The sequence below is a fragment of the Protopterus annectens genome, chromosome 14.part0, assembly GCF_019279795.1.
Source record: "Protopterus annectens isolate FY-2018-M chromosome 14.part0, PAN1.0, whole genome shotgun sequence".
NCBI classification, from domain to species: Eukaryota; Metazoa; Chordata; order Ceratodontiformes; family Protopteridae; genus Protopterus; species Protopterus annectens.
Window position 1 is genome coordinate 172,793,770 of NC_056748.1, and position 25,037 is coordinate 172,818,806.

General features: G+C 45.1%; 1 protein-coding gene across 1 annotated transcript in view; it reads left to right on the forward strand.

The window, feature by feature from the left end:
* DCLRE1A (DNA cross-link repair 1A) overlaps positions 1-25,037 on the forward strand; it is a 1,235,225-nt gene that overhangs the window by 783,171 nt on the left and 427,017 nt on the right. The window lies entirely within an intron of this gene.

Genomic DNA, 25,037 nt, shown 5'->3' on the forward strand with positions numbered 1-25,037 from the left:
CATGCTTGGTTAAAGGAACAGACTCTGCCTGATCATGTTAAAGCAATATTCGATGCACCATTACAACATGATACTTTGTTTGATACTAAAGCAAAAGAGGTGTTGAAAAAAATGGAGGATATAGCTAAATCCATGCAGACAGTCAAGGATTTCTTACAGGTACAGCCACCCAGGTTTAGCAGAAACTGGCCTTCTAAAAATTGGTCCTTTCCAGTGTCAGACAGACCTCAAAGAGGCAGATACAGGTATCCCAGAGGCAGATCTCAACCCCAAGGCTCATACAGACCTAAACAATGGGGTACTCTTACCTCCAAAAGCAGAGAAGACAAATCACAACCTTACAGGAAACAGTCCCAATGACTTTTCTCTACCAAATCCAAGCACTTTTCTTTTGGCAGCCCCGTTAGGGGGAAAACTAGCACTTTTTTCATCAAATTGGCAAATGGTTACCCAAGACAAATGGGTCCCGAACATAGTGTCCCAAGGCTACAGGTTCCATTTTCACACTCTATCGAGGTCAAAGGGTATGCCAAACCTGCCATACAATCAATGGGCAAAGGCACAAAAACAAATTACAGCCCTCATGGACATGAGGGCCATTCAGCAAGTACCACAACAAGAGCAGGGGCAAGGATTTTACTCCAGACTATTCCTAGTACCCAGAAAGGACAAAACCTGGAGACCAATACTGGACCTGTCTATACTAAATAAGTTTCTGGAAGTTCCAAAATTCAAGATGTTGACTCTGCAGCAGCTACTGCCCATGCTGGGCAAAAAGGCTTGGCTCGTAACTTTAGACCTAAAAGAGGCATACCTGCATGTCCCAATCAGACAATCTTGCAGAAGATACCTCAGATTCATAGCTGGCTCAATGCATTACCACTTCTCTGCACTGCCCTTTGGCTTATCTACTGCGCCCAGGGTCTTCACAAAATGCTTGGCACCAGTAATTGCGTTTTGCATACAAAAAGGAATTAAAATATATCCCTACTTGGACGACTGCCTAATTCAAGCAGAGAACAAAGACACTCTTCTAAAGCATCTGGCGTTTGTAAAAAGATTACTAATTGGCCTAGGGTACACAGTAAACGAAAATAAATCAAAACTAGTGCCCTCTCAAGAGATAATATTCCTGGGTGCAAGCTTAAATACAACTGCCCAGATGGCTTATCTCACGCCAGAGAAGCAAAAGCAACTGATTACTTATTTCAAGAAATTGCAAACAAAAACCCAGTTATCTGCAAGGAAATTCCTGCAGGCCTTGGGTTTCATGGCATCCTGAATTCTACTAATTCCATATGCCAGACTGCATATGAGGAAACTACAGTGGTATCTAAAAAATGGTTGGACTCAGCACTGCCACAGCCTGGAGACAATAATTGCACTCATTCCCTGCCTACAACAGGAGTTTCGATGGTGGTCAGAAGCCTGTCACCACAACAAGGGTCTGCCATTCAGTTTACCCACAGCCAGACACTGACAACGGCTGCATCAGATTATGCTTGGGGGGCCCATATGGCAGGAAAATGTATTCAGGGCACATGGCCTGCAAACCAGATGCATCTTCACATCAATCAAAAAGAGACGCTAGCTGTTCAAAATGCCCTGACAGCTTTCAAGGACCTGCTTCATCCAGGACAGTTACTGATAAAGACAGACAACACTACAGTCATGTGGTACATAAACAAGCAGGGAGGTACACATTCCTACCCCCTCTGCAGACAAGCAATGACCTTATGGGACACAGCATTGGCTCTTCAAGTTCACCTGCAAGCGCAATTCCTGCCAGGAAAAACAAGTACTCTGGCAGATGAACTAAACAGAAACTTCATGGATCCCCACAAATGGAAACTGGATCCACTAGTCTTCAGTATGATAATAAGGAAATGGGGATGCCCAGACATAGATCTATTTGCCTCTCCTCACAGCTGCCAATTGCAGAGATTCTGCACAAGGATTTATCACGAGCAAGCATGGAAAGTGGGCACCCTATCATTCAGCTGGAAAAATCTAACAGTATATGCTTTTCCCCCTCTGCCTCTCCTTCCCAGAGTACTCCTAAAGGTCAGACAAGAGAAGCCAAAAATGATTCTGATTGCATCAGACTGGCCACGCCAGCACTGGTACCTAATCCTAAAGAGCTTGTCCCAAGGTCCAGCATGGATTTTACCTCAAACTTCTCACTTGCTGACCCAACAAAACAATAAGATCCTGTACAGCCAACTCAGGACCTTAAGTCTGGCAGCATGGCGGATAATGTAGCCATTCTGAACACTCCTCTTTCAAAAGCTGTTTTGGATGTCATCTTGGAGGCCAGGAGGCCCAGTACCAGAAAATCTTATGCAGAAAAATGGAAGAGATTCTGTGCTTGGAACCAGGAACAAGGCATTGACACACGAGTACCAAACATCTCTCAGATTTTACAATATTTAACTGAGATGGTGGACAAAGGCCTTTCTTTCTCATCAATTAAGATTCACGCCTCTGCCATTTCAGCCCATTACAATACGGAACCACCTATTTTATCACATCCTTTAATAACGCAGTACCTCAGAGGGGCCAAAAACATTAGACCTCCAAGGAGAGCACCAGTTCTGGCCTGAGACCTCAATTATGTTTTGGAAAAACTCACGTGGCCTCTTTTCGAGCCAGCATCAACAGCAGATATAAAATTTTTATCCTGGAAAACAGCTCTGCTCCTAGCTATAACCTCTGCAAGGCGAGTCTCGGAGTTACAGGCACTCATGGCTGTGGAACCTTTCATCATCTTTCATCCAGACAGGGTTTCTCTGAGGACAAACCCTACATTTATGCCTAAGGTGGTGTCCAGTGTGGCCCTCAACCAAGCCATTCACCTGCCTACCTTTTATCCAAACCCACAGAACAAGGGTGAGAAAATTCTCCATTCTTTGGACATACACAGGCAGCTATGCTTCTACTTGGACAGAACTAAAGCTTTCAGAAAGACCGAGCAACTTTTAGTATCTTATGCTGCAGGATCACAAGGAAAGGCTATCTCAAAACAGATTATTTCTAAATGGATAGGCCATTGCATCAGTTTCTGCTATTTTCAACATGGAAAATCAGTGCCCAAGGGCATTAGGCCTCATTCCACCAGAACAGCAGCCACTTCAGCAGCCTTCCTCAGAGGAGTACCAACCAAAGATATCTTAGAGGCTGCAACTTGGAGCTCAGTGCACACCTTCACAAAGCACTACCACTTACCTCTTTACTCTAAGTCCAGAGCAGGCTTTGCCACTGCAGTTCTGCAGGGCCTCATAGCCTCTCCTAATTCTATTTAGCCCAGCCACCCTACCTCAGCTTTGGGATTCTTCCCAAGAGTAAGGACTGCAACAGTGAAACACGATGAACATAGTACCAACCATAAATGTAGATGTTCGAGTGCATTCACTGTTGCAGTCCAGGTTACCCTCCCACCATCCCCCTTGTCTTTGCTGGGACTTTTCTACACTTCTCTATCCTATAAAACTTTTTTGGTGTATTTGCTTGTAGATGAAGGAAATGTTATTTTTATGCATGCATTTTTTATTGGCATATTTTTCAGCCTACCATTTGGGGGCACCTGACATCTGGGGCAAGAAAAACTGAAGAAAATGGCACCGGCTGCATCTTTAGTACCCCTGGCGCACTGACGTCCGGGAAGAGGTGACAGCAGCCAACGCTGGACCCAGACTTTGGAATTCTGGCTGACTGAGGGTAGCCTGCCGGCAGATAACCCAAGAGTAATGACTGCAACAGTGAATACACTTGAACATCTAAATTTATGGTAGGTACACAACTGTACTTTGTGTACTCGCCATAACGTTCGACATATGTAGTCCATCTCGCCTCACATTCTTACTTACCTCCCCTCCTTCCCCCGTCCTGGAGGATCTGGAGGTTAGGTCTGGTTTCGGAGCTCCCTTCATTCTTGGTTTGTTCTTCCTTTCCTTAGGTGTTATGCATGGAGGTGCTCGCAGCAAATTAGATCTGGGGATAGAGGGCAGTGCGGCATGGGATACCATCTTAACCCAGCCAATAGAAAGACTTTGAGCTAAAAAAAAGTTTGGCTGAGTCGGAGCCGACATTCGGCTCCGAACCCACGGGTAAGAATGTGAGGCGAGATGGACTATGTATATCGAACGTTATGGTGAGTACATAACTTCTTGTTTACACCACAGTAGTTTTAATCCACTTTACAAGCTTACAACATCCCACAAGCTTGTGGGTGTATCTGAGCAGCCCTTTGGCATTCATAGTCAGAGCTGTTAACTGGTGCTGTGCATATTTACATAAAGGTGTGCTGTTGCTTCACCATTTTGATTTGCATTCATAAGTACCCTATGAATACTACTCATGTTTTTTGAGGAAACTTGGCAAATCATTGAAGTTAGTTGTGCCTGTTCTAAAATGTGGGAACGCTGTTTAGAGAAACTGACTTTTCCAACAGTGGAGTTTGCCTTTTTCTCCACTACTGTGCAACCTCCGAGTTGGTATATGTAAGTCTAGAAGGTGTGGAGGGTGTAGGGACTTTGCTCTTTATAAAAATAATAATTTTTTTTTATGTTCACCAAAGGTAGTTTTGGCTAGATGTTCTTCGTGTTTCACTGTTGCAGTCATTACATTTGGGTTATCTGCTTGCAGGTAGCCCTCAGTCGGCCTGATTTAACAAAGTCTTAGGTCCTGCGTCGGTTGCTGTCCCTTCTTCTGTGACGTCAGGGGTATAAAACATGCAGCAGATGCCATTACATCAGTCTTTCTTGCTGTGCGGTGCCCGAAGCAGAAGCAGTTCGCAAGTGCCGGTTGTCCGACTCTTGAAATTTTTGTTTTCAATTTCAGACCCGAAGTCTTCAACAAAAGCTAAGTACCCCTTTGGGGAAACTTTTTCTTGCTCCTTACTGATGTCAGTAAAAGTTAATAATTGCATTACTTGTGGAAAGCAAATACCTCATAAAGATTTTCATTCGTACTGTATTCCTTGCCTAGGCCCTGACCACGACGTACCTTGCAGTCGGTTTTGTGCTTTATTTAATCAGCGCATTATCCGTCGTCAGTATATTTTCGCCTCTAAATATTTTGGTTCTCTGTTTAATTATCCAGAAATGTCCTCTGTTAGCCATCCGACTATTGGGATTCTGAAAAAACGCAAAGATAGAGACAGGCTGCCGAGGTCCAAAACTGCCAACGATGTTTCTCCTAAGCCAGTCGTCAGTTCGCCGGTACTCAGTGAGGTGCTTTCGCAGCCCCTGATACCCGCTACTTCTGATTCGCAGGCCTCTACTGAGACCCATTCAGAGTCCGGTATGCCGCGAGATGCTTCAACTATGGAACCCGCGGATGTCTCTACCTTGGATGGGTTTGGAGCTGCTGTGCAGGCACCGGCTTCTGAGGGTGTATTCAGGCCTACGGACTTGTATATTAAACCAACGCCGCCTTCTTTACTTAGGCCTAACTCTCGATCCATGACTAAAAACTGCCGTCCAGGCCACATGCTCAGGCCTCTATGGCTAAAAAACAAATGATAAGAATGGCTGAAGATCTAACTCTAATCAGGGGTAGCCAACCCCCCCTTCTAAGAAGCCTAGGACTGAAGTTGATTATGAATCTTCTGATCAGGATTCTGTTTTTTCTGATTCTTCTGATGATCTGGATTTACCCTTATGTACTTATGAAGATTCTGATGCAGAGGATTCCATTCCCTCTGCTTCCACTCCTGAGGATTTTTCTTTTGGGGAAACCTTACCTACTCTAAGGGAGCATTTCCACTGGGAAAGCCAGGATTTTTCTGATTCAAAAAAGAGGCTTAGGGATTTCCTTCTCCTACCTCAGCATAGGCCTTTAGCTATTCCTCCTGTACTAGACATTGTTGATGATGCTTTTTCGGAATCTAGTTTGGCTCCTGATTCCCTGCCTCCAGCTCCCAGAAAACCTGACAGATACTACAGTGTCCCCGAGTCTCACAAGTTCCTTTTTAAAAATCCTATTGCAGATCCAGAGACTATTTCACAGGGGCCCAAGGGCATTAAGGCATCTACTGCTAAAAATCCTACCCCTTCTGATAGAGACTCCAGGGTGCTGGATAGATGGGGTAAGAAGGTTTACACTTCTGCAACCTTAGCCATTAGGGCTTTAAACTGCCAGTTTCATATGTTAAAGTATCAGCAACATGTTATTGGACTGCGTAATGATGATGATTCCTGACTGTGTGGAAAAAAAGAATTACAGGATTTAATGCATTCTGCTGAACAAGTTGGAAAACATACTTTGCAATGTGGTTTTGATTCATTAGAGGCCTCTTGCAGGGCTGCTGTTACTGGGTCTGTGCTCAGAAGGCATGCTTGGCTTAAGGAGCAATCTATGTCTGATTTAAATTGTTGGATGCTCTTTTAAATCAGGACCGCCTGTTCGGCAACAAGGCTGAAGAAGTTCTTAAAGATGGAAGATAAAGCTATATCTATGTAAACTGTTAAAGATTTTTTACAAGTTCAGCCTCCTAGGTTAGTAGACACTAGCCCTCTAAGAATTGGTCCTTTCCAGACCCTTCCAGGTCTTTTTAAGCCAAACCCAGACACAGCAAAAACCCTGGGTTTCAGTCCCAGGGGACACACACAACTAAGCAGTGGGGGGGCCTCCACTTCCAAATCTGGGAATAATAAAACTCCCCCTATGGTAAACTGTCTCAATGACTTCCTTTTAAAATTTCCAAGCACTTATCAACTGACTGCCCCTTTGGGGGGAAAGATTGCTCTTCATACAAAGAATTGGAAACTCATTACCCAGGACAAATGGGTTTTAAATATAGTGTCCCAGGGATACAGATTTCACTTCCACACGTTGCCAACACCAAGCGGGTGGCCAGATCTACTCCCAAATCAGTGGGCAGAGGCCCAAAACAAGTACTTTCTCTCTTAAGCATGGGGACTATTCACCTGGTACCAGAAGAGGAAAAGGGACAAGGTTTCTACTCGAGACTTTTCCTTGTACCCAGAAAAGACAATTCATGGCATCCTATCCTGGACATGTTTACTCTAAACACCTTTTTGGAAATTCCAAAATTCAAGATGCTGACTCTTCAATTACTTCCTATGCTAGGCAAAGATGCCTGGTTGGCAACACTAGATTTAAAAGAAGCATACCTGCACATCCCAATCAAGGAATCTTGCAGAAGATACCTACGCTTGAAAGCAGGCTACACACACTATCAGTTCTCTGCACTTCCTTTGGCTTATCTACTGCGCCCAGGGTATTCACAAAGTGCCTAGCTCCATTTATTGCATTTTGCAGGCAAATAAATATTCAAATGTACTCATACCTGGACGATTGTCTAAATCAGGCAGAAAGCCAGGACATACTTTTGAATCATCTGGCCTTTGTACAAAGGATTCTAACTTGTCTGGGGTACATCATAAACAAAAAGAAATCACACCTGGTACCTTGTCAACAAATTATATTCCTGGGAGCAAGCTTGAATACAACTTCACAGATGACTTGCCTCACGCCAGAGAAACAAATTCATTTGACAGCCTACTTCAAACAAGTGGCCACAAAAACCCTGCTATATCTTCAAGACAAATACTGCCTTGGGGTTCATGGCCTCCTGCATTCTTCTAATTACATACGCAAGACTGCATATGAGGAAACTACAGTGATATCTAAAAAGCCTATGGTGTCAACATTCTGAAGACCTGGAAACAGTGATTCACATCATACCTTTCCTACGCCTAGAGTTCCTTTGGTGGGCAGAGGCCTGCCACCAAAACAAGGGACTACCTTTCACACCACCCCCTGCTGCCCAAACCCTAACAGACTCATCAAACTATGCATGGGGGGCTCACCTGGCAGGGAAGTGCATTCAGGGCAAATGGAACCCAAGTCAAATGCACCTGAATATCAATCAGAAAGAAATGTTAGCTGTACAGAATGCTCTGACAGCCTTCAAGAGCCACATTCTTCCAGGACAACTGATGGTAAAGACTGACAACACCACTGTCATGTGGTATATAAACAAGCAGGGGGTACACATTCTTAACCCCTCTGCAGACTAGCCATGGCATTGTGGAACACAGCCTTGAGCTACCAAGTGCACCTACAAGCTCAATTCCTGCCAGGAAAATTAAATACACTGGCAGACGGACTAAGCAGAAACCTCATGGACCCACAAGCATGGAAACTGGAACCAAGGATTTTCAACATGTTGACAAACAAATGAGGGAGCCCAGATATAGACCTGTTTGTCTCTCCCTAGAACTACCAATTGGACAAATTTTGCACAAGGACTCCCCACAAGCCTGGAAAGTAGATGCTCTGTCCTTCAGCTGGAAAAAACCTATCAGTCTATGCCTTCCCCCTCTGCCTCTTCTCTCCAAAGTACTACTAAAAATACAACGGGACAAACCAAGGAAGATTTGGATTGCTCCAGAATGGCCGCGCCAACACTGGTACCCCTCCTGCGCAGTGTGTCACTGTTATCTCCATGGCACCTGCCTCAGACTCCTTCCCTGCTGTCTCAGCAGGAGAATCAGATTCTGCACCCTCAGCTTTTAACACTGAACCTTGCAGCTTGGCTAATTACTTAATCTCTCCTTTACCATCCCTCAGCAAACCTGTGATGGATATCATTGTAGAGGTAAGGAGGCCTAGTACTAGAAAATCTTATGCTGAAAAATGGAAAAGATTCTGTGCCTGGAACCAGTCTCAAGGGATGAGCACAGCAGCAACCAATTTACCTCAGATTTTACAATATTTAACTGAGATGCTTCACAAGGGCCTGTCTTTTTCCTCCATTAAAATCCACGCCTCAGCCATTTCAGCTCATTATAACACAGAACCCCCCCTCTTCTCTCGTCCACTGCTCAAGCAGTTCCTCAAAGGGGCCAAAAATGTGAGACCACCCAGGAGAGCTCCAACCCCAGCCTGGGACCTTAACTTTGTCTTGGAGAAACTTACTCTACTTCCTTTCTAGCCAGCTGCTACTGCAGACTTAACATTTCTTTCTTGGAAAACAGCTTTCCTTTTACCAATCACTTCAGCTAGAAGGATATCTGAATTACAGGCCCTTATGGCAGTGGAGCCTTTCATCATCTTTCATGTGGACAGGGTGTCCCTCGGAACCAATCCATCCATTATGCCCAAGGTGGTATCCAGTGTGGCTCTTAATCAGTCCATTCATTTGCCAACCTTCTTTTCCAATCCACAGAATAAAGGGGAATGGATACTGCATTCCTTAGATGTGCACAGACAACTTAGATTCTACTTGGACAGGACTAAACCTCAAAGGAAATCTGAATAACTGCTGGTGGCATTTGCTGCAGGGGCAGAGGGGAAGGCTATTTCAAAGCAAACCATTTCTAAATGGATAAGCCATTGCATTCATTTCTGCTATAAGCACCATGGAAAACCTATCCCCCAGGGGATCAGACCTCACTCCACCAGGGCTGCATCTACCTCTACAGCCTTTCTCAGAGGCGTCCCTACCAGGGACATCCTAGAAGCTGCTACCTGGAGTTCTGTACATACTTTCACCAAGCATTATTATTTGCCAATTTTTCTCTAAATCCAGAGCTGGTTTTGCCACTGCAGTGTTGCAGGGCCTTATAGCTGGCCCTAATGCTTGTCTAAATTCCTCCTCCTAACCATAGCTTTGGGAATCTACCCAACTGTAATGACTGCAACAGTAAAACACTAAGAACATAGTACAGTTGTGTACACTTACCATAAATGTAGATGTTCGAGTGTATTCACTGTTGCAGTCCTGGTTACCCTCCCTCCAGCCCCCTAACGTCTTTTGGCTATACCTCTGCTTTCCTTATGCTTAAAAGCATTTTTGGTGTATTTGCTTTTTTGTTGGAGGTATATCTTTGTGCTTTTATATTTAATTGCTTCCCATTACGGGGGCACCTGACATCTGGTGCAAGAATAACTGATGTAATGGCGTCGGCTGCATGTTTTATACTCCTGACGACCTGACATCATGGAAGAAGGGACAGCAACCGATGCAGTACCCAAGATTTTGTTAATCAGGCCGACTGAGGGCTACCTGCAAGCAGATAACCCAAATATAATGACTGCAACATTTATGGTAAATGTACACAACTGTACTTTTTCAAACTTTTTACCATCATTGAAACTACCTTTGGGGAGTTGTCAGAATACCATTTTGGCTTACTCTTAATACTTTAGATGGTATCTATCATGACATAACTTTGTGTGGCTTGGGTACGAGAGAACTGAATAGGCAGTGAAATTATAATGTTATGACTTTAACATCAGGAGTTTAACCAAAAACTGAACTATAAACACAAATGCATGGTAAAAGCAACCATATGCTTTAAAAGAGGGTGGTGGTGGTTGAAAGTTTGTGTATGTCTTTTATATATATAAATATAGTGTGTGTGTGTGTGTGTGTATCTGTGTGTGCGTATATGACCAACCAATTTTTTATTTTTTTTTACTTTAAGGTAATAAGTTTTTTAAATAGATAAGAATTTGTGTGTGTGTGTGTGTGTGTGTGTGTGTGTGTGTGTGTGTGTGTGTGTGTGTGTGTGTGGGGGGGGGGGCACTCCATGATTTTTTGTTTTTGTTTTTTCTATTTGCCGATAAAAAGCATGCAAGAGAAAATATTTATTTGGTCCTGTTGGACCTCGTATTTACCAGTCCAGACCCCACCCAATGCTCACACTGTATCTACTAGCTACCCTGGGACTTGCTCCATTTTTGCTGGGACTGGTTGTGGATCCTAAGCATGTCCTGGGGGCTTGGCTCATTTGTGTCTCCATTACAGTCTGTTCCTCACCCCCACACTCGATTTATGTTTAAGGGCAACTCCCCTCTTTGGACCATCCCTCCCTTTAAGCACCGTATCAGCAAGTACCCTCCCACCTTGGATGGACATGCCCTTCCCTTCCCTACCTCTCTGTCAATCGCCTGGGTCTCTAATTGATCCTGAGTTAGGACAACATATTTTTAGTGAAACTTTTGGACTAATGAATTGAATCTTTGGGGATGTTGAATTGCTTTCAGTAGTTGAGAATTCTACAGTTATTCCTTTAGCAGCAGCCATTCATAAATGTTTCTATTTTCTGAAAAGCGCTGTTGAGAGAAATAATTCTTATCCTGTTTCTAGTTGTGTGTAGCATTCTGAAATTTAACTTGACAGACATTGGATTGTTTTTTTAAAGACAAAATTTTCATTTTGCAACAGTCTTCTGTCGGGAAGCACACTGTGTCATTGTAATTCCAGCTCATGATTTGGAGGGCAGTGATATGGAGGTTGAAATTATGGAGTATTCTGCAAGTTAAAAGATCTGATTCTGTCTGTGTCATTATTGATCACGGATGGGTCTAGGATCCGATGTTGGATTCGAGCTGTCAACTAAGAGGACAGCTCCTGAGCTCAAGCTCCTCCCCTTCCCAAGATCTCTTGCTACCCACAACCCTCCAATCTCATTTACCATGATTTGATTTGGACGGGATTCCTGCAGCTCAAACCTTCAATTTCAGATAAGCACATTTTCTGTCTCTTTTTTTCCTGGGGGTTTTCCTCTCTTTTTTTTTGGGGGGGGGGGGTTCCTCTCCTGTCTAACCTATCTTCCTCTCACTCTTCCGGTTAGTTTTTGTTTATTGTTTGGAGAGCCACATCTGGAGCTCCTGCTCAAAGGGCTTGCCAAAGCGGGTCCATTGGTTTCTGGTTCTCCTCCTAAGCCTTCATCAAATCCCAAAAGGAAGTCTTCCTCTAGGGATCCTCCTGCCAAAAAGCTGAGGCTGTTGGATCGCAGTTCCCCAGATCCGAGTCCAGCCTACTTGGCTTCGGATCTGGGCTTTTCTGCTCAGAGAGCCCCAGCTCCCTCTGTTGGATCCGAGACCTTGGAGACTTGGAGGTCTTCAGATCCGACCTGACCCAGACTGCCCTCTGATCTGTCCGTGGTGCCATCTGTTTCCTCAGATCTAAACAGACCCTTGGATCTGAAGGTTTTGTTGGATCCAATTTGTTGTTGAGAGCTCCCCTTCTAGACCTAGAACATCGCATCTGAGGTTTTCAAGTAGGTCTCCCTCTTGAGATCACAGACCCTCAGCTAGGTTGGGCCATTCCTCAGTCTCTTCCCGATCCACCAGGAGTCTGCTCCCCTCAGACATGGACAGGATGATGAGGAATTTCTCAAGGCCCATCCCCTGCTCACTTGCCTAGGGGATCCTCTCTCCTTGGTTGACCCATCCATTCCCAGTGAGAGGACGACGGTGTTGGTCATTTCTTTCCTTCCCACACTATCAGGGTCCCTGGCTAGGTCAGCTCTGTTGCCCTCTGAGCTGGCTTTGCCTTGGTCCTGTGAGGGAGGTGTGGGTTTCTGAGGAGTGGGGTTGGGCCTGGAGCTTTCCTTCCCTCCCTCTGGAGGCCTCCGCACTGGACAGTTCAGGGCTGATATAGTCTGCAGACATCGGTGCTGTGTCAGGGTCACCCCTTCCATCTCAGTCAGCTGTGGCCAGTGGGGAGGAGGGGGGGGCTTCCTCCATTCTGTCGGTCTTCTGGGTGATAGAGAGGACCGTCTCCAGCTGGGCTGCTGCCTCTCCTTCGGCTCTATGTCTTCCCCAGCCTCGCTCAACATTGGAGGGCAAGATCTCATCATCCTTCCAGGGTCAGCCCTCCCGTAAGCGCCTTCAGATGGGCAATAGCCCCTTTGGGGTCCCTGCCTCTTCAGAGTCCTCCCCAGAGCCCACCGTGGAGAAGCCCCCTCTGAAGAGGATGTGCAAGAGGAGGCACTTGGACTCCCCTAGAGTCCCTCACCGAAGACACGGATTTTGAGGAAGGGGATGAGTCCACCAGACTGCCATCCAAGAAGGTGTCCTGTGGAGATACCCTCAAAATCCTTGAGCAACAAGGTGGTTGGTCTTCCCACACCCTGTCTTCAGAGGAATCCATGTTCTTGAAGGCCTTCGGGACAGGCCCATCTTCTACCTGGGTATCTCCCTCTGCAGATGAGCTCATCCAGCTTATATCCGACAGGGCATGGAAGGAGCGAGACACAGTGGAATCAGTTCCCAAGAAAGCTGATAAGTTCCTAAGTCCTCCCAAAGAGAAGGCTTTTTGGAGCAGGGCCATTCCCATTGATGCTATTGTGGTGGCCACAGCTACAAAAAAGGAGCTCGCCTAACAGAGCTCCATGGTCCATCCCCCCAATATGGAGTCTGACCGTTTTGGGAAGCACATGTTTGCCTCCGCTACATTCGGACTGAGAGCAACCAACTACATGGCACACTTTACCCAACTGAAGAGGGACTTTGTTTCGGAGTTCTCCACTTCCCTTTCTGAGTTGCTGCCTCCAGAGAGTCTCATATTGGTCTCTCCGAAGCTGTCTGCTTTGAATTCCCTAGCTAATGCCTCAATGAGGTTAATCTCTAATGTGGTGGAGGCCACCACTCAAGTGGCAGGCACTGGCATTGCCATTAGGCATCATGCCTGGCTTCGCCTTCACGGGTTTGCAGAACCCTTCAAGGCATCATTCACTAATGCCCCTTTTAACGGGTCAACTCTGTTTGGTCCTTCATTCAAAGAAACTTTTAACATGCAACGAGCAGGAGGGAAAGACTCTGTCCACGGGCGGGATCAGGTTCTTGATCCTTTTCCAAAAATCAGAGGGCTAGTAAGAAACTGTGGTTCTGCAGGTCTCAGCCTTCCTTACAGGATGCTCAACAGGAATCACAAAAGAAAAAACGGAGAGCAGCAGTACGTAGTACAACCAGGAAGTCACTCTGTAACCAGGTGCTAAAAAGAAGACTGAACGTGGATTTAAGGAATAAACAGTTTGGCGCCAAGGCTTCCATTTAAAAACATGTCATAATGACATCACTGCTACATCCACAATTCTAATTTAAAGACACACTGATGTTTTACCGAAGTAAAAGTTAAGATGGACTAAAAACTTTATCCAGCTCTTAAAGTATACCTCTTGGAACAATGTGAACGAAACACATAAATACAAGTGTTAAAATACCAAACAATATCAAATATCACAAAGACAGGAATAAAATTAAACATTTAAATTGATTTGTTATGTTGACTGATTCAAAGCGTCGTCAATACTGGAGTGGCAAGTTACCCATCAAGTAGTAGTCAAAGTGGAGGACGCTCCTAAACAGTAAAGAAAGTGTTATCATATAAGCAGGTTAAAAATTAGTAAAACTGTGTTGTTTAATGATCTAATTCATTATTTAATAATAATAAAAAATATTAGTAAAATGAAGTAATACTATTTAGTTTATGAAATAAGCCAAGTAGAAAAATGAATAAAAATGAATAAATAAAAGTAAAAGGACCTTCTATCATAATTATAGTAGTCAATACCTCCAACTCTATTTAATGTAACTTCTCATTTTGAGTAGAACTGAGATGTTACAGTTCTCGTTGAGCCCAGGATGGTGAAAGGCATTAAGCCTAATCTGCCATTCCAGTTCATGTAGTTCAAGTAATAAAGATAGTGGGCCCCCTCTAATACTAGGGGGTACATGCTCAATCCCCATGAAAGAAAATTTGTGATCGGGAAATTTCTCAATATGCCTAGCTAGGGCATTTTCCTGTTTATTTGTCCTGATGGCGTAAACGTGTTCGTATACACGTTGACGGAATTTACGATCCGTCTTGCCAATATAGAAAGCAGGACAATTGTGGCAGAAAGCTCCATAAATCACTGATTTTGTGTTGCAGTTGATTGTATGTCTTATCAGATATTTATTATCATTGACAGTAAAGGAAGCCCCTGTTTTTAAACAGTGACACCAGTTACAAGAGCCACATGTTGTAGACCCTTTAAGTCTCGTGAAGCTAAGTTCATGTCTACCTTGCATAAGTTCCTTGAGGTTCCTACCTTTTCTAAAAATAACTCTAGGAAATGGGCCCAATTTTTGGAAAAGATCTATGTCATTCCTTATCAAGTCCCAATTCTTGTTTAGAATTTTACAAATTCTCCCTGTGTCGTTACTAAAGACCGTGATGAAACTAGACACTAAATTGTGTTTGACCAAGGATCCAGGTGGCATGGAATTGAATGGTGAAAGTTGGTCAACACTAACTTGTGTATGATCAACAGGGCTCAGTGGTTGGTCTACCTTAAGTTTAAGAAGAGATTTAAAAATGCCTCTAGCTTTTTTTGTTTCTATTTCTATAATGATTTCCTCAATCAATGTAGTAGGGTACCCTCTATTTAGAAATTGGTTCTTAAGGAACAGACATTCTTCACTGAAAGCTGAATCAGAGTTGCACATTCGTACTGCCCTGACAAACTGGCCTTTGACTATGGCCCTCTTTTGTTTGAAAGGGTGTTGACTAGTATAGTGTAAAAGGGAATTACAGTGTGTAGATTTCCTAAACACTTTGGAAAAGTACATTCTAGCAGTGTCATCTTTATTTAGCTTAACATCTAAGTAGTCTATGACTTTATCCGAAAAGGTTGATGTAAATTTCAGAAAGGTGGTAGTACAGTTCATAAAATCTACTAAGGAATCCGCTTCAGCCTTATTTCCCTTAACCAAGATGAAAATGTCGTCTAGGTATCGAGTGTAGAAGCGTATCTGTTCCTTAAAGGAAGGGTTAAGTAAGATGAACTACGTACTGCTGCTCTCCGTTTTTTCTTTTGTGGTTTATTTGCCGTTTTTTCCCCAGTAGCTCAACAGGAATCCTCTTTCTCTGGCTGGGGAAGGGGGTTTGACAGCAGACACTACCCCAGAGGCAGAGGGGGTCCGCAGAACCAGAGCTCCCGGAACCCTTCTCGGAGAAGCTCCCTCAGTGCTTCTGAAGCGCTGCCCAGCTGTCCTGCCCTGGAGGTAGTCATCTCTCTCTCTCCACCCACTAGCCTGGCCGAGTATTACCCCAGATAAGTGGGTGTTAAACAGTTTCCTATGGTTACTTCATTCCCTTTTTTCAGCCCCCTCCAGCTCAAACTTCTCTCCCAGACATTCCACTCCACCAAAGGGTGTTGGTCCTTATCAAAGTTCAAGACTTCCTTCAAAAAAGAGCCATCCAAGAGACCCTGCCAGGACAACGAGGGTCCGGAACTTACTCTTGCTTCTTTATGGTGCCCAAGAAAACTGAGAACCTATGTCCTATCCAGGACCACAGTGTGCTAAATATTTCAGTTAAGAAGTCGAAGTTCCGGATGGTCACTGTTCATTCCATTTTGCCTCTTCTGTGCAGGGACGACTGGATGTGCACAGTGAATCTCAAGGATGTGTACTATCACATCAAGATTGACAGATGCTCCAGGAGATACCTGTACTTTCGGCTAGGGGCCAGTCATCATCACCCCTGGGTGCTTGCCAAATGCATGGCAGTGGTGGCAGCTCATCTCCAACTGCAAGGTTTCCAGGTCTTCCAGTACCTGGAAGATTGGCTCCTCATTGCCCCCACAAGGCGTCAACTCATATTGGCCACGGGTTACACTCTGTCTCTTTCAGGATCTAGGAGTGACAGTCAGCCTGCCCAAATCCCATCTTGCCCCGTGTCAGAACCAGGAGTTTATTGGGGTCCTTCTGGACACTGTGTCAGAAACTGCAGCACTTCCCTCTACACAGAGTCCAGATGATTTGGGACCAATTCCATCAGTTGTTGGATCTGGAATGTCCCATGGTCCACTTTATCTTGCAAGTGCTAGGTTCACTGGCGACGATTCATTTAGAGGTTTTCAACCAGATATCATATGAGAGCTCTGCAGTGGATCCTGGTGATGCAATGGTCTGCCCACCCTCATCCCATGTCCATGACCTTCAGGATTTCTCAGGTATGCAGATGACATCGCTTGGTGGCTCCAAGCTCCGAATCTCTTAGGCAGACCCTTCTGTCTCCCCAATCCCAGGCCATGGTGACCATGGATGCCTCCCTATTGAGGTGGGGATGTCTTATCGAGGAAGGATGGTTCAAGGCACGTGTTCTCCCTTGGAGACCAAATTGCACATAAATGTCCTGGAGATGAGAGCAGTCCTTCTGACGTTGCAAGCCTTCCAGGACTGTTTCCCTCTTGGGACAGTTGCAATTCAATCCAACAACATGGCGGTGGTCTGGTACATCATCAAGCAGGGAGGAACACTGTCGTATCCCCTGTGCAGAGAGGCCATGAGAGTATGGGAATTCTTCCAGGCACTTTCTTCTTGCAATGCACATTCCCAGCAGTTAGTCGACAAACTCAGCAGATCTCTCCTGAGTCCTCATGAGTGGTCCCTGAATCCATTAGTGGCACATAGGATATTTGACCTTTAGGGGTCTTCCTTGCTGTGATCTTTTTGTCTCTCCGGACAACCACAAATGCATCAACTACTTTGCCCTTATCCCCCCCCCCCCAGCAGGGCGGTCACCCAGGGACACTCTGGTACACGTTTGGCTGTTAGGACTTCTGCATGCTTACCTCCCCCAACTCCCCTCATTCCCAAAGTTTTACAGATTGCCCATCACCTGAAGACTGCTCTCATCCTCATTGCCCCCTTCTGGCCTCATCAGGCATGGTTTTCCCTCCTTTGGTCTCATCTGAAATATCTGCCGTGGATGTTAGATCTCATTCCGGATCTCCTTTCCCATCTGTATGGGCTTCCTCATTGCAATCTCCAGTCTCTTCATCTGACTGCTTAGTTCCTTTAACTCCAGTGATCCTATCCCAGTCCAGGCTCCCCTCTTCGGTTAAGAGCATTATTTTAGCCTCTCAAAAGCCGTCTACCAAGAAGGTGTATTCCAGCAAATGGAAGAGATTTCTATTTGGGCTAAACGCAATCTAGGTCCCTATTCAGCTTCTATCTCTGACATTTTGTTGCTGATGTCCTTCAAGGATGCATCTGCAGTCCTTACATATGGGTTGTCCTGCCTTAGGCAGCCCTTCGGTCGGCCGGATTCCAAAGTCTGCGTCCGGCGTCGGCTGATGTCGCCCTTTCCCTGACGTCACAGCGCCTGGGATATAAAAGCGTCAGCCGACGCCATCTTCCTCGGTCTTTCTTGCCGCGTGGTGCCCGAAGCAGAAGCAGTTCGCAAGTGCCGGTCGGCCAGCTCCTGTAATTCAGCTAACTGAAGACTTCAAAAGCTAAGTACCCCGTTGGGGACTCTTTCTTGCCTCAGCAGATGTCAGATAAAGTTAATAATTGCTTAACTTGTAGGAAACAAATACCTCATAAGGATTTCCACTCTTACTGCCTCCCCTGCCTAGGCCCAGACCACGACGCCTCGGTCTGTTCAGCCTGTGCTTCCTTCAATCGACGCACTCTCAGGCGTCGGGCGGAGTTTGCAGAGGAGTTTTTTGGGGCTAGTTTCTCCTACAACATGCCGTCGGAGACTCCGACTCCTCATTTAACCAAGAAACGAAAGGACAAGGACCGACACACGCGGACCGCGGTTTCGGCTGAAACCACGGCTAGGTCTACCGCGAGTGTCTCGGTCTCAGCTGAAACCGAGTCCTTTGTACTTCCGACCACCAAAACCGCTCAACCGACAACCTTGGCCCTGGAGGCCCCTGCTGAGTCGGTTATTGAATTTCCTTCAGAAACTGGTGTCTTGGAAACTTCCGACACCATTCCTCTAGACAAAACTACACCAGCACGTGGTGCAGCCAGGCCTTCTGCATCCATGTCCGTAAAGGCATTTACCAGGGCTAAAGCTGCTAAACACACAAAAGCTATGCCTCCCAGGGTTATTCCTCAGGGACCCACTACAGGTTCACAGATTCTAACTTTAGCAGAAGACCTTATTTCCTTAATTAGGGGCTCTCAACCCCATCTGGACAGGAGCTCTCAACCTCCTCTAGACAAAAGGCCCAGGGTTGAACCCTCTGATCCCCACTCCTCAGAGGAGGCCTCTGATGGCTCTGTTCTCTCGGACTTCCAGGAGGAGGCTTTTTCGGCCTACGAGGATTCTGATGCAGAGGAATCTACTCCCTTGGCCTCCCCTCCTGAAGAACTATCCTTCGGGGAGACCCTTCACACTATGAGAGAGCATTTCAATTGGCAGGGCCAGGAATTCTCTGAGTCCAGGAAGAGATTAAGAACTTTTCTGCATTTACCTCAGCATAGACCTTTGGCTATTCCTCCTGTTTTGAATGTCATTGATGATGTGTACTCTGAGTGTAGCATAACCCCTGACACTCTTCCTCCGGCCCCTGTCAAACCCGATAGGTACTACAGGGTCCCGGACTCGCATCATTTTCTTTACAAGGCCCACTCTGCTGATCCAGAAACTATTTCCCAGGGCCCTAAAGGGGTTGCAGCTGCCACTACTAAAAATCCTCTCCCCTCTGAAAGGGAGTCCAGGGCTTTAGAGAGATGGGGTAAAAAAGTGTATACTTCTGCTACTCTTTCTGTGAGGGCATTAAATTGTCAATTTCATATGATACAGTACCAAGAGTATTTGTTAGATGAATTGCATAAGAAACTGTCTTCACCTGAACCCCTAGATCGCAAATCACTTCAGGATCTGGTACATAACTCCCAGCAGGTTAGCAACCATTTCTTGCAGTGTGGTTATGATGCATTGGAAGCTTCATGTAGGTCAGCTATGACAGGTGCAGTCATACGTAGGCATGCTTGGCCGAAGGAACAATCTCTGCCAGACCATGTTAAAGCTAAGCTTCTGGATGCTCCACTGGAAAAGCAAAAGTTATTTGGCTCCACTGCTCAGGAGGTCTTAAAGAAATTTGAGGAAAAGGCAAAATCTGTACAGTCAAAGATTTTTCTACAAGTCCAACCACCAAGATTCAGCAGAAATTGGCCTACCAAGAATTGGTCCTTTCCGGACACTGAAATATTTCAGAGAGGCAAGAACAGGCATGCCAGAGGTAGAGGGCAAGCTAGAGGCTCCTACAGAGAACGTCAATGGCAGCTTCCCAACCAGAGAGGTAGTGCAGGACCTACGACTGCTGCACAAGGACAGACTCAATGACTTTGCTTTGACTCCGCCAACCAGGGCTCAATTAGAAGCACCTTTGGGCGGAAAGCTTTCTTTATTCTCAGAAAATTGGCACAGTATTACAAGAGAGAAATGGACACTGCAAATAATAGACAAAGGATACAGGTTCCATTTTCACACATTGCCAAAAAGAAAAGGCATGCCAGACCTGCCACCAAATCAAAGGGCAGAGGCTTTGAAACAAATCTCCAACTTAATGCAAATGAAAGCTATAGAAAAGGTTCCTCTTTCAGAACAAGGCCAAGGATTTTATTCCAGACTATTCCTTGTTCCAAGAAAAGAAAAACAATGGAGGCCTATTCTCGACTTGTCCGCACTGAATACTTATCTCATTGTGCCAAAATTCAAAATGCTGACTCTACAGCAACTCCTTCCCATGCTGGGCAAGGGGTCTTGGCTGGTAACTCTAGACCTCAAGGAGGCATACCTGTATGTCCCTATCAGACAAAGTTGCAGAAGACACCTCAGATTTCTTGCAGGTTCAGAGCATTATCAATTCTGAGCATTGCCCTTTGGCTTATCTACTGCGCCCAGAGTATTCACGAAATGCCTGGCATCAGTAATTGCACACTGCAGACTTCAGGGGATTCAAATATACCCATATCTGGACGACTGCCTTATACAAGCGGACAGCCAACAAACTTTGGTAAAGGACTTGAATTATGCCATCCACCTACTGCAGGCCTTGGGATATACAGTCAACATTCACAAATCAAGACTTGTGCCATCCTAAAGAATAACTTTTCTGGGTGTGGATCTAGACACAACCACCCAAATGGCTTTTCTCACAGAAGAAAAACAAAGGCAACTACCCGATTACTTCAAGAATCTGACGAGACAAACTCAGCTGACTGCAAGGAAAATCCTGCAGGCCCTGGGTTACATGGCATCTTGCATTCTTCTGATTCCACAAGCAAGGCTGCATATGAGGAAATTACAATGGTACCTAAGGAGTTTATGAACTCAGCACAGTCACAGCTTAGAAACTTTGATCCCACTCATTCAATGCCTCCAAAAGGAATTTCTGTGGTGGGCTCAAGCAAGCCAGTCAAACAGGGGTCTGCCCTTCAGCAAACCAATAGCCAGCCAAACCATTACAATGGACGCTTCAGACCATGGTTGGGGAGCACACATGGAGGGCAGATGTATTCAAGGACTATGGTCATAAAAGGAGCTACGCATGCATATAAACCAAAAGGAAATGCTGGCAGTGAGACATGCAATCGAGGCCTTCAAACTCTTTCTGCATCAAGGCCCCCTGCTAATAAGAACAGACAACACCACAGTTATGTGGTACATAAACAAGCAAGGAGGTACCCATTCCTACCCTCTTTGCAGACTGGCAATGAATCTATGGGAACTTTCCCTGAAACTCAATATAGAGCTGCAATCACAGTTTGTGCCAGGAAAAGACAATATACTGGCGGACAGCCTAAGCAGAAATATCCTGGATGTACACGAATGGATGCTGCACCCAGACATCTTCTTTCAGATAACACAGTCATGGGGGAGGCCGGACATGGATCTTTTTGCCTCCCACCACAATCATCAGCTGAAGAAATTCTGCTCAAGGACATACCACCCACAAGCATGGAAAGTGGACGATCTCTCTTTCAGCTGGAGAACTCTAACAGTGTATGCATTTCCACCTCTTCCATTAATGACCAAGGTCTTACTGAAGATCAGGACAGAGCAGCCAAAAGTGATTCTGATAGCTCCGGACTGGCCAAGACAGCACTGGTACCCACTGTTAAAGAGCATGTCACGCACAAAACCATGGCCTCTACCACAATGGCCACTTCTTCTGACACAGCACAATTACAAAACTCTACACTCCAGCCTGAAAACCTTGCAGCTGACAGCCTGGAAAATACCTTGACTCCTCACCAGGATAAGCTATCCAAGAGAGTGAAGGATAGCATCATGGAAGCTCGCCGGCCTTCCACAAGAAAGGCTTACTCAGCAAAATGGAAAAGATTTCACACTTGGAGCACCTCAAAGGGCCTAGATGCGACAGTGATGAACACGGCACATATCCTGGAATACTTAGCAGAAATGCTCCACAATGGCCTTTCTTACTCTTCCATAAAAATTCATGCTTCAGCAATTTCAGCAGAATACAATACTGATCCACCTGTCTTCTCTCATCCTCTCCTAAGACAGTTTTTAAGAGGAATTAAAAACATCAATCCTCCAAGGAAGCCACCAGTGCCTACATGGGACCTTAACTTCATGTTGGAAAAATGAACTCTGCCTTCCTTTGAACCAGCAGCATCTTCAGAACTGCAGTTCCTGTCTTGGAAGGCCGCCTTCCTTCTGGCCATAACCTCAGCAAGAAGAGTATCTGAGTTGCAGGCCCTCATGGCAGTACAACCATTTCTTATCTTTCATCAGGACAGAGTCTCATTGAGAACCAATCCTTCATTCATGCCAAAGGTGGTATCCAGGGTTTCACTGAACCAAGCTATTCACCTGCCTACCTTCTTTCCAAATCCACAAAACAAAGGGGAGAAAGTTCTGCATACCCTGGACATTCACAGACAGTTGCGCTATTACTTGGACAGAACTAAGACTTACAGAAAAACTGACCAGCTATTTGTAGCATATGCTGCTGGTGTACAAGGAAAAGCAATTTCCAAACAGACAATTTCAAAATGGACAGGAAATTGCATTCGATTCTGTTATTTTTTTCATGGCAAAACTGTGCCAGCTAACATCAGACCTCATTCCACCAGAGCCACAGCCACCTCCACAGCTTTCTTAAGAGGGGTGGCTACCAAGGACATTTTAGAAGCTGCTACATGGAGCTCCGTGCATACATTTTCCAAGCATTACAACTTACCTTTATATTCCAGATCCAGAGCAGGCTTTGCTACGGCAGTCCTGCAGGGCATTTTAGCTACACAATTCTTTACTTAGATCCTACCACCCCCAGATTGGCTATGGTATTCTACCCATATGTAAGGACTGCAGATGCATCCTTGAAGGACATAGTACAGTTTTGTACCTACCATAAATGTAGATGTCCGATAGGTATGTATCTGCAGTCAGGTTTTCCCTCCCTCCTTCCCCTCTATGGGATTCCTTGAGTGCTTATCCCCCTCATAGCTAGCTGGGGTTATCTATTATGGTGTATTTGTTATATATATATTTCTATGCATGTTTGAAAATTATTGCATTTCTCCAAATTTAGCCTTCCTTAGAGGGCATCTGGGGCAAGAAAAACTGAGGAAGATGGCTTCGGCTGACGCTTTTATACCCCAGGCGCTGTGACGTCGGTGAAAGGGCGACATCAGCCGACGCCGGACCCAGACTTTGGAATCCGGCCGACCGAAGGGCTACCTGAGGCAGGACAACCCATATGTAAGGACTGCAGATGCATACCTATCGGACATCTACATTTATGGTAAGTACAAAACTGTACTTTCTCTTCTCTTTTTCATCAAGGGGTCAGTTTTTCTACGATTAAACTCTAGTTGGTGGCCATCTCCAACTTCCACTGGAATGAAAGTCCTACCTTTTTTAATAGGCTTTACAAAGCCTTTCTCAAAGGGATCTTTTTACTCAGACCCCCTGTCCAGGACCCCTCTCCTCCATGGGATCTCACTCTGGTGTTGCAGTCTTTGACACAGAAGCCCTTTGAGTCTGCAGCATCCTGTGATCTCAAATTCCTGTCCTGAAAGACTGCCTTTTGGGTGGCTGTTACTTTGGCCAGGAGGGTTTCCGAGTTGCAGGCTCTGTACATCCATCCCCTTCATGGTTTCCCATAAGGTTAGGGTGTCTCTCAGGACCAGTCCTTCTTTTGCCCTCTGAGGCTAATCTTAACCAATCTATTCAACTTCCTGTATTTTTTCCCAATATAAGTTGCATTGCCTGGATGTCCATAGACAGTTACGTTTTTACATTAAGAGAACTGAAAAATTTTGAAAGTCTTTGTTGCCTTCTCATGCTAAGAAAAGTCAAGTAGTTTCCAAGGTTTCTGTTTCTCATTGGATCACCAGTTGTATTTCCTACATTTACGGAAGCAGACACCTGGAGCTTTCCAAACCAGTTAAAGCTCACTCTACTAGATCGATAGCCACATCTTCTGCCTTCTTGATGAAACTTTCTTTCGATATGATTTGCACTGCTGCTGCTTAGTTTAACCCCCATACCTTTGTTACTCATTATAAAGGTGGACTTGGTGTGCAGGAGCAGGGCTTCCTTTTGTCCCTCTTTGCTCCAGCATGTCCTTCCCTGAGACTTCCCAGGGTTCATAGTAGCTGGGGACTCTGACCCATCTGTGATCAATAATGACACAGATAGCATCAGATGAAGGCTTATGTTTTTACCATAACTTGGAATCTGTGCTGTCCAGTGTCATTATTCATCACATTCCCACCCTCCTTCCCCCTCCTGGTGGTTTGGGAGTTACGGAGGGATGTATCTCTTAGTAGTTTTTTCTTCACTGCCTCCTTTCTTCTATCCAGCAAACTCCATCTGAGGGTTGTGGGTAGCAAGGGATCTAGGGAGGGGGAGGATATTGAGCTCAGGAGTTGTCCTCTTAGTTGTCAGCTCGGATCTGACGTCTGATCCCAGACCCATCCGTGATGAATAATGACACTGGATAGCACAGATTCCAAGTTATGGTAAGTACATAACTCTTTTTATTTACTAAATGATTTTAACTTTGGGGCTTTCTTAAACTTAGTGTCAGTAAATTTAGTTAAGTTCATCCTTTATGAAAAGACAAATGTTTTATGAGTAACTGGTATAATTCCATCGGAGAACTCTCAGCACCTCCTTAGCAATACCGAAGCTTTGAGAGAGATGATATTTGTGCAGCCAGATGCCTTTCCTGTTCAGTGAAGATTTGGGGAGGTTTTATCATCTCTTCCCTGATAGTTAACATGTGTTTATGTTTCTTTCTCCTGATTTAGACCAGATTGTGTTGACCTGAACTGAGGATTGCAGAAAGCTAGTTTAGCCTTTTGTCCACTTCTAATAGGTATGTTAAGGTTTACAGTTTTTCGGGGGAAGGGGGCATTATATTGTTAATGTGGTTGTAAGAATGTTCAGTGCGTAATGTTTTTTCATTCATTTCGTAGTACCTGCCTTGGCCAGTTAAGGGTCAAGA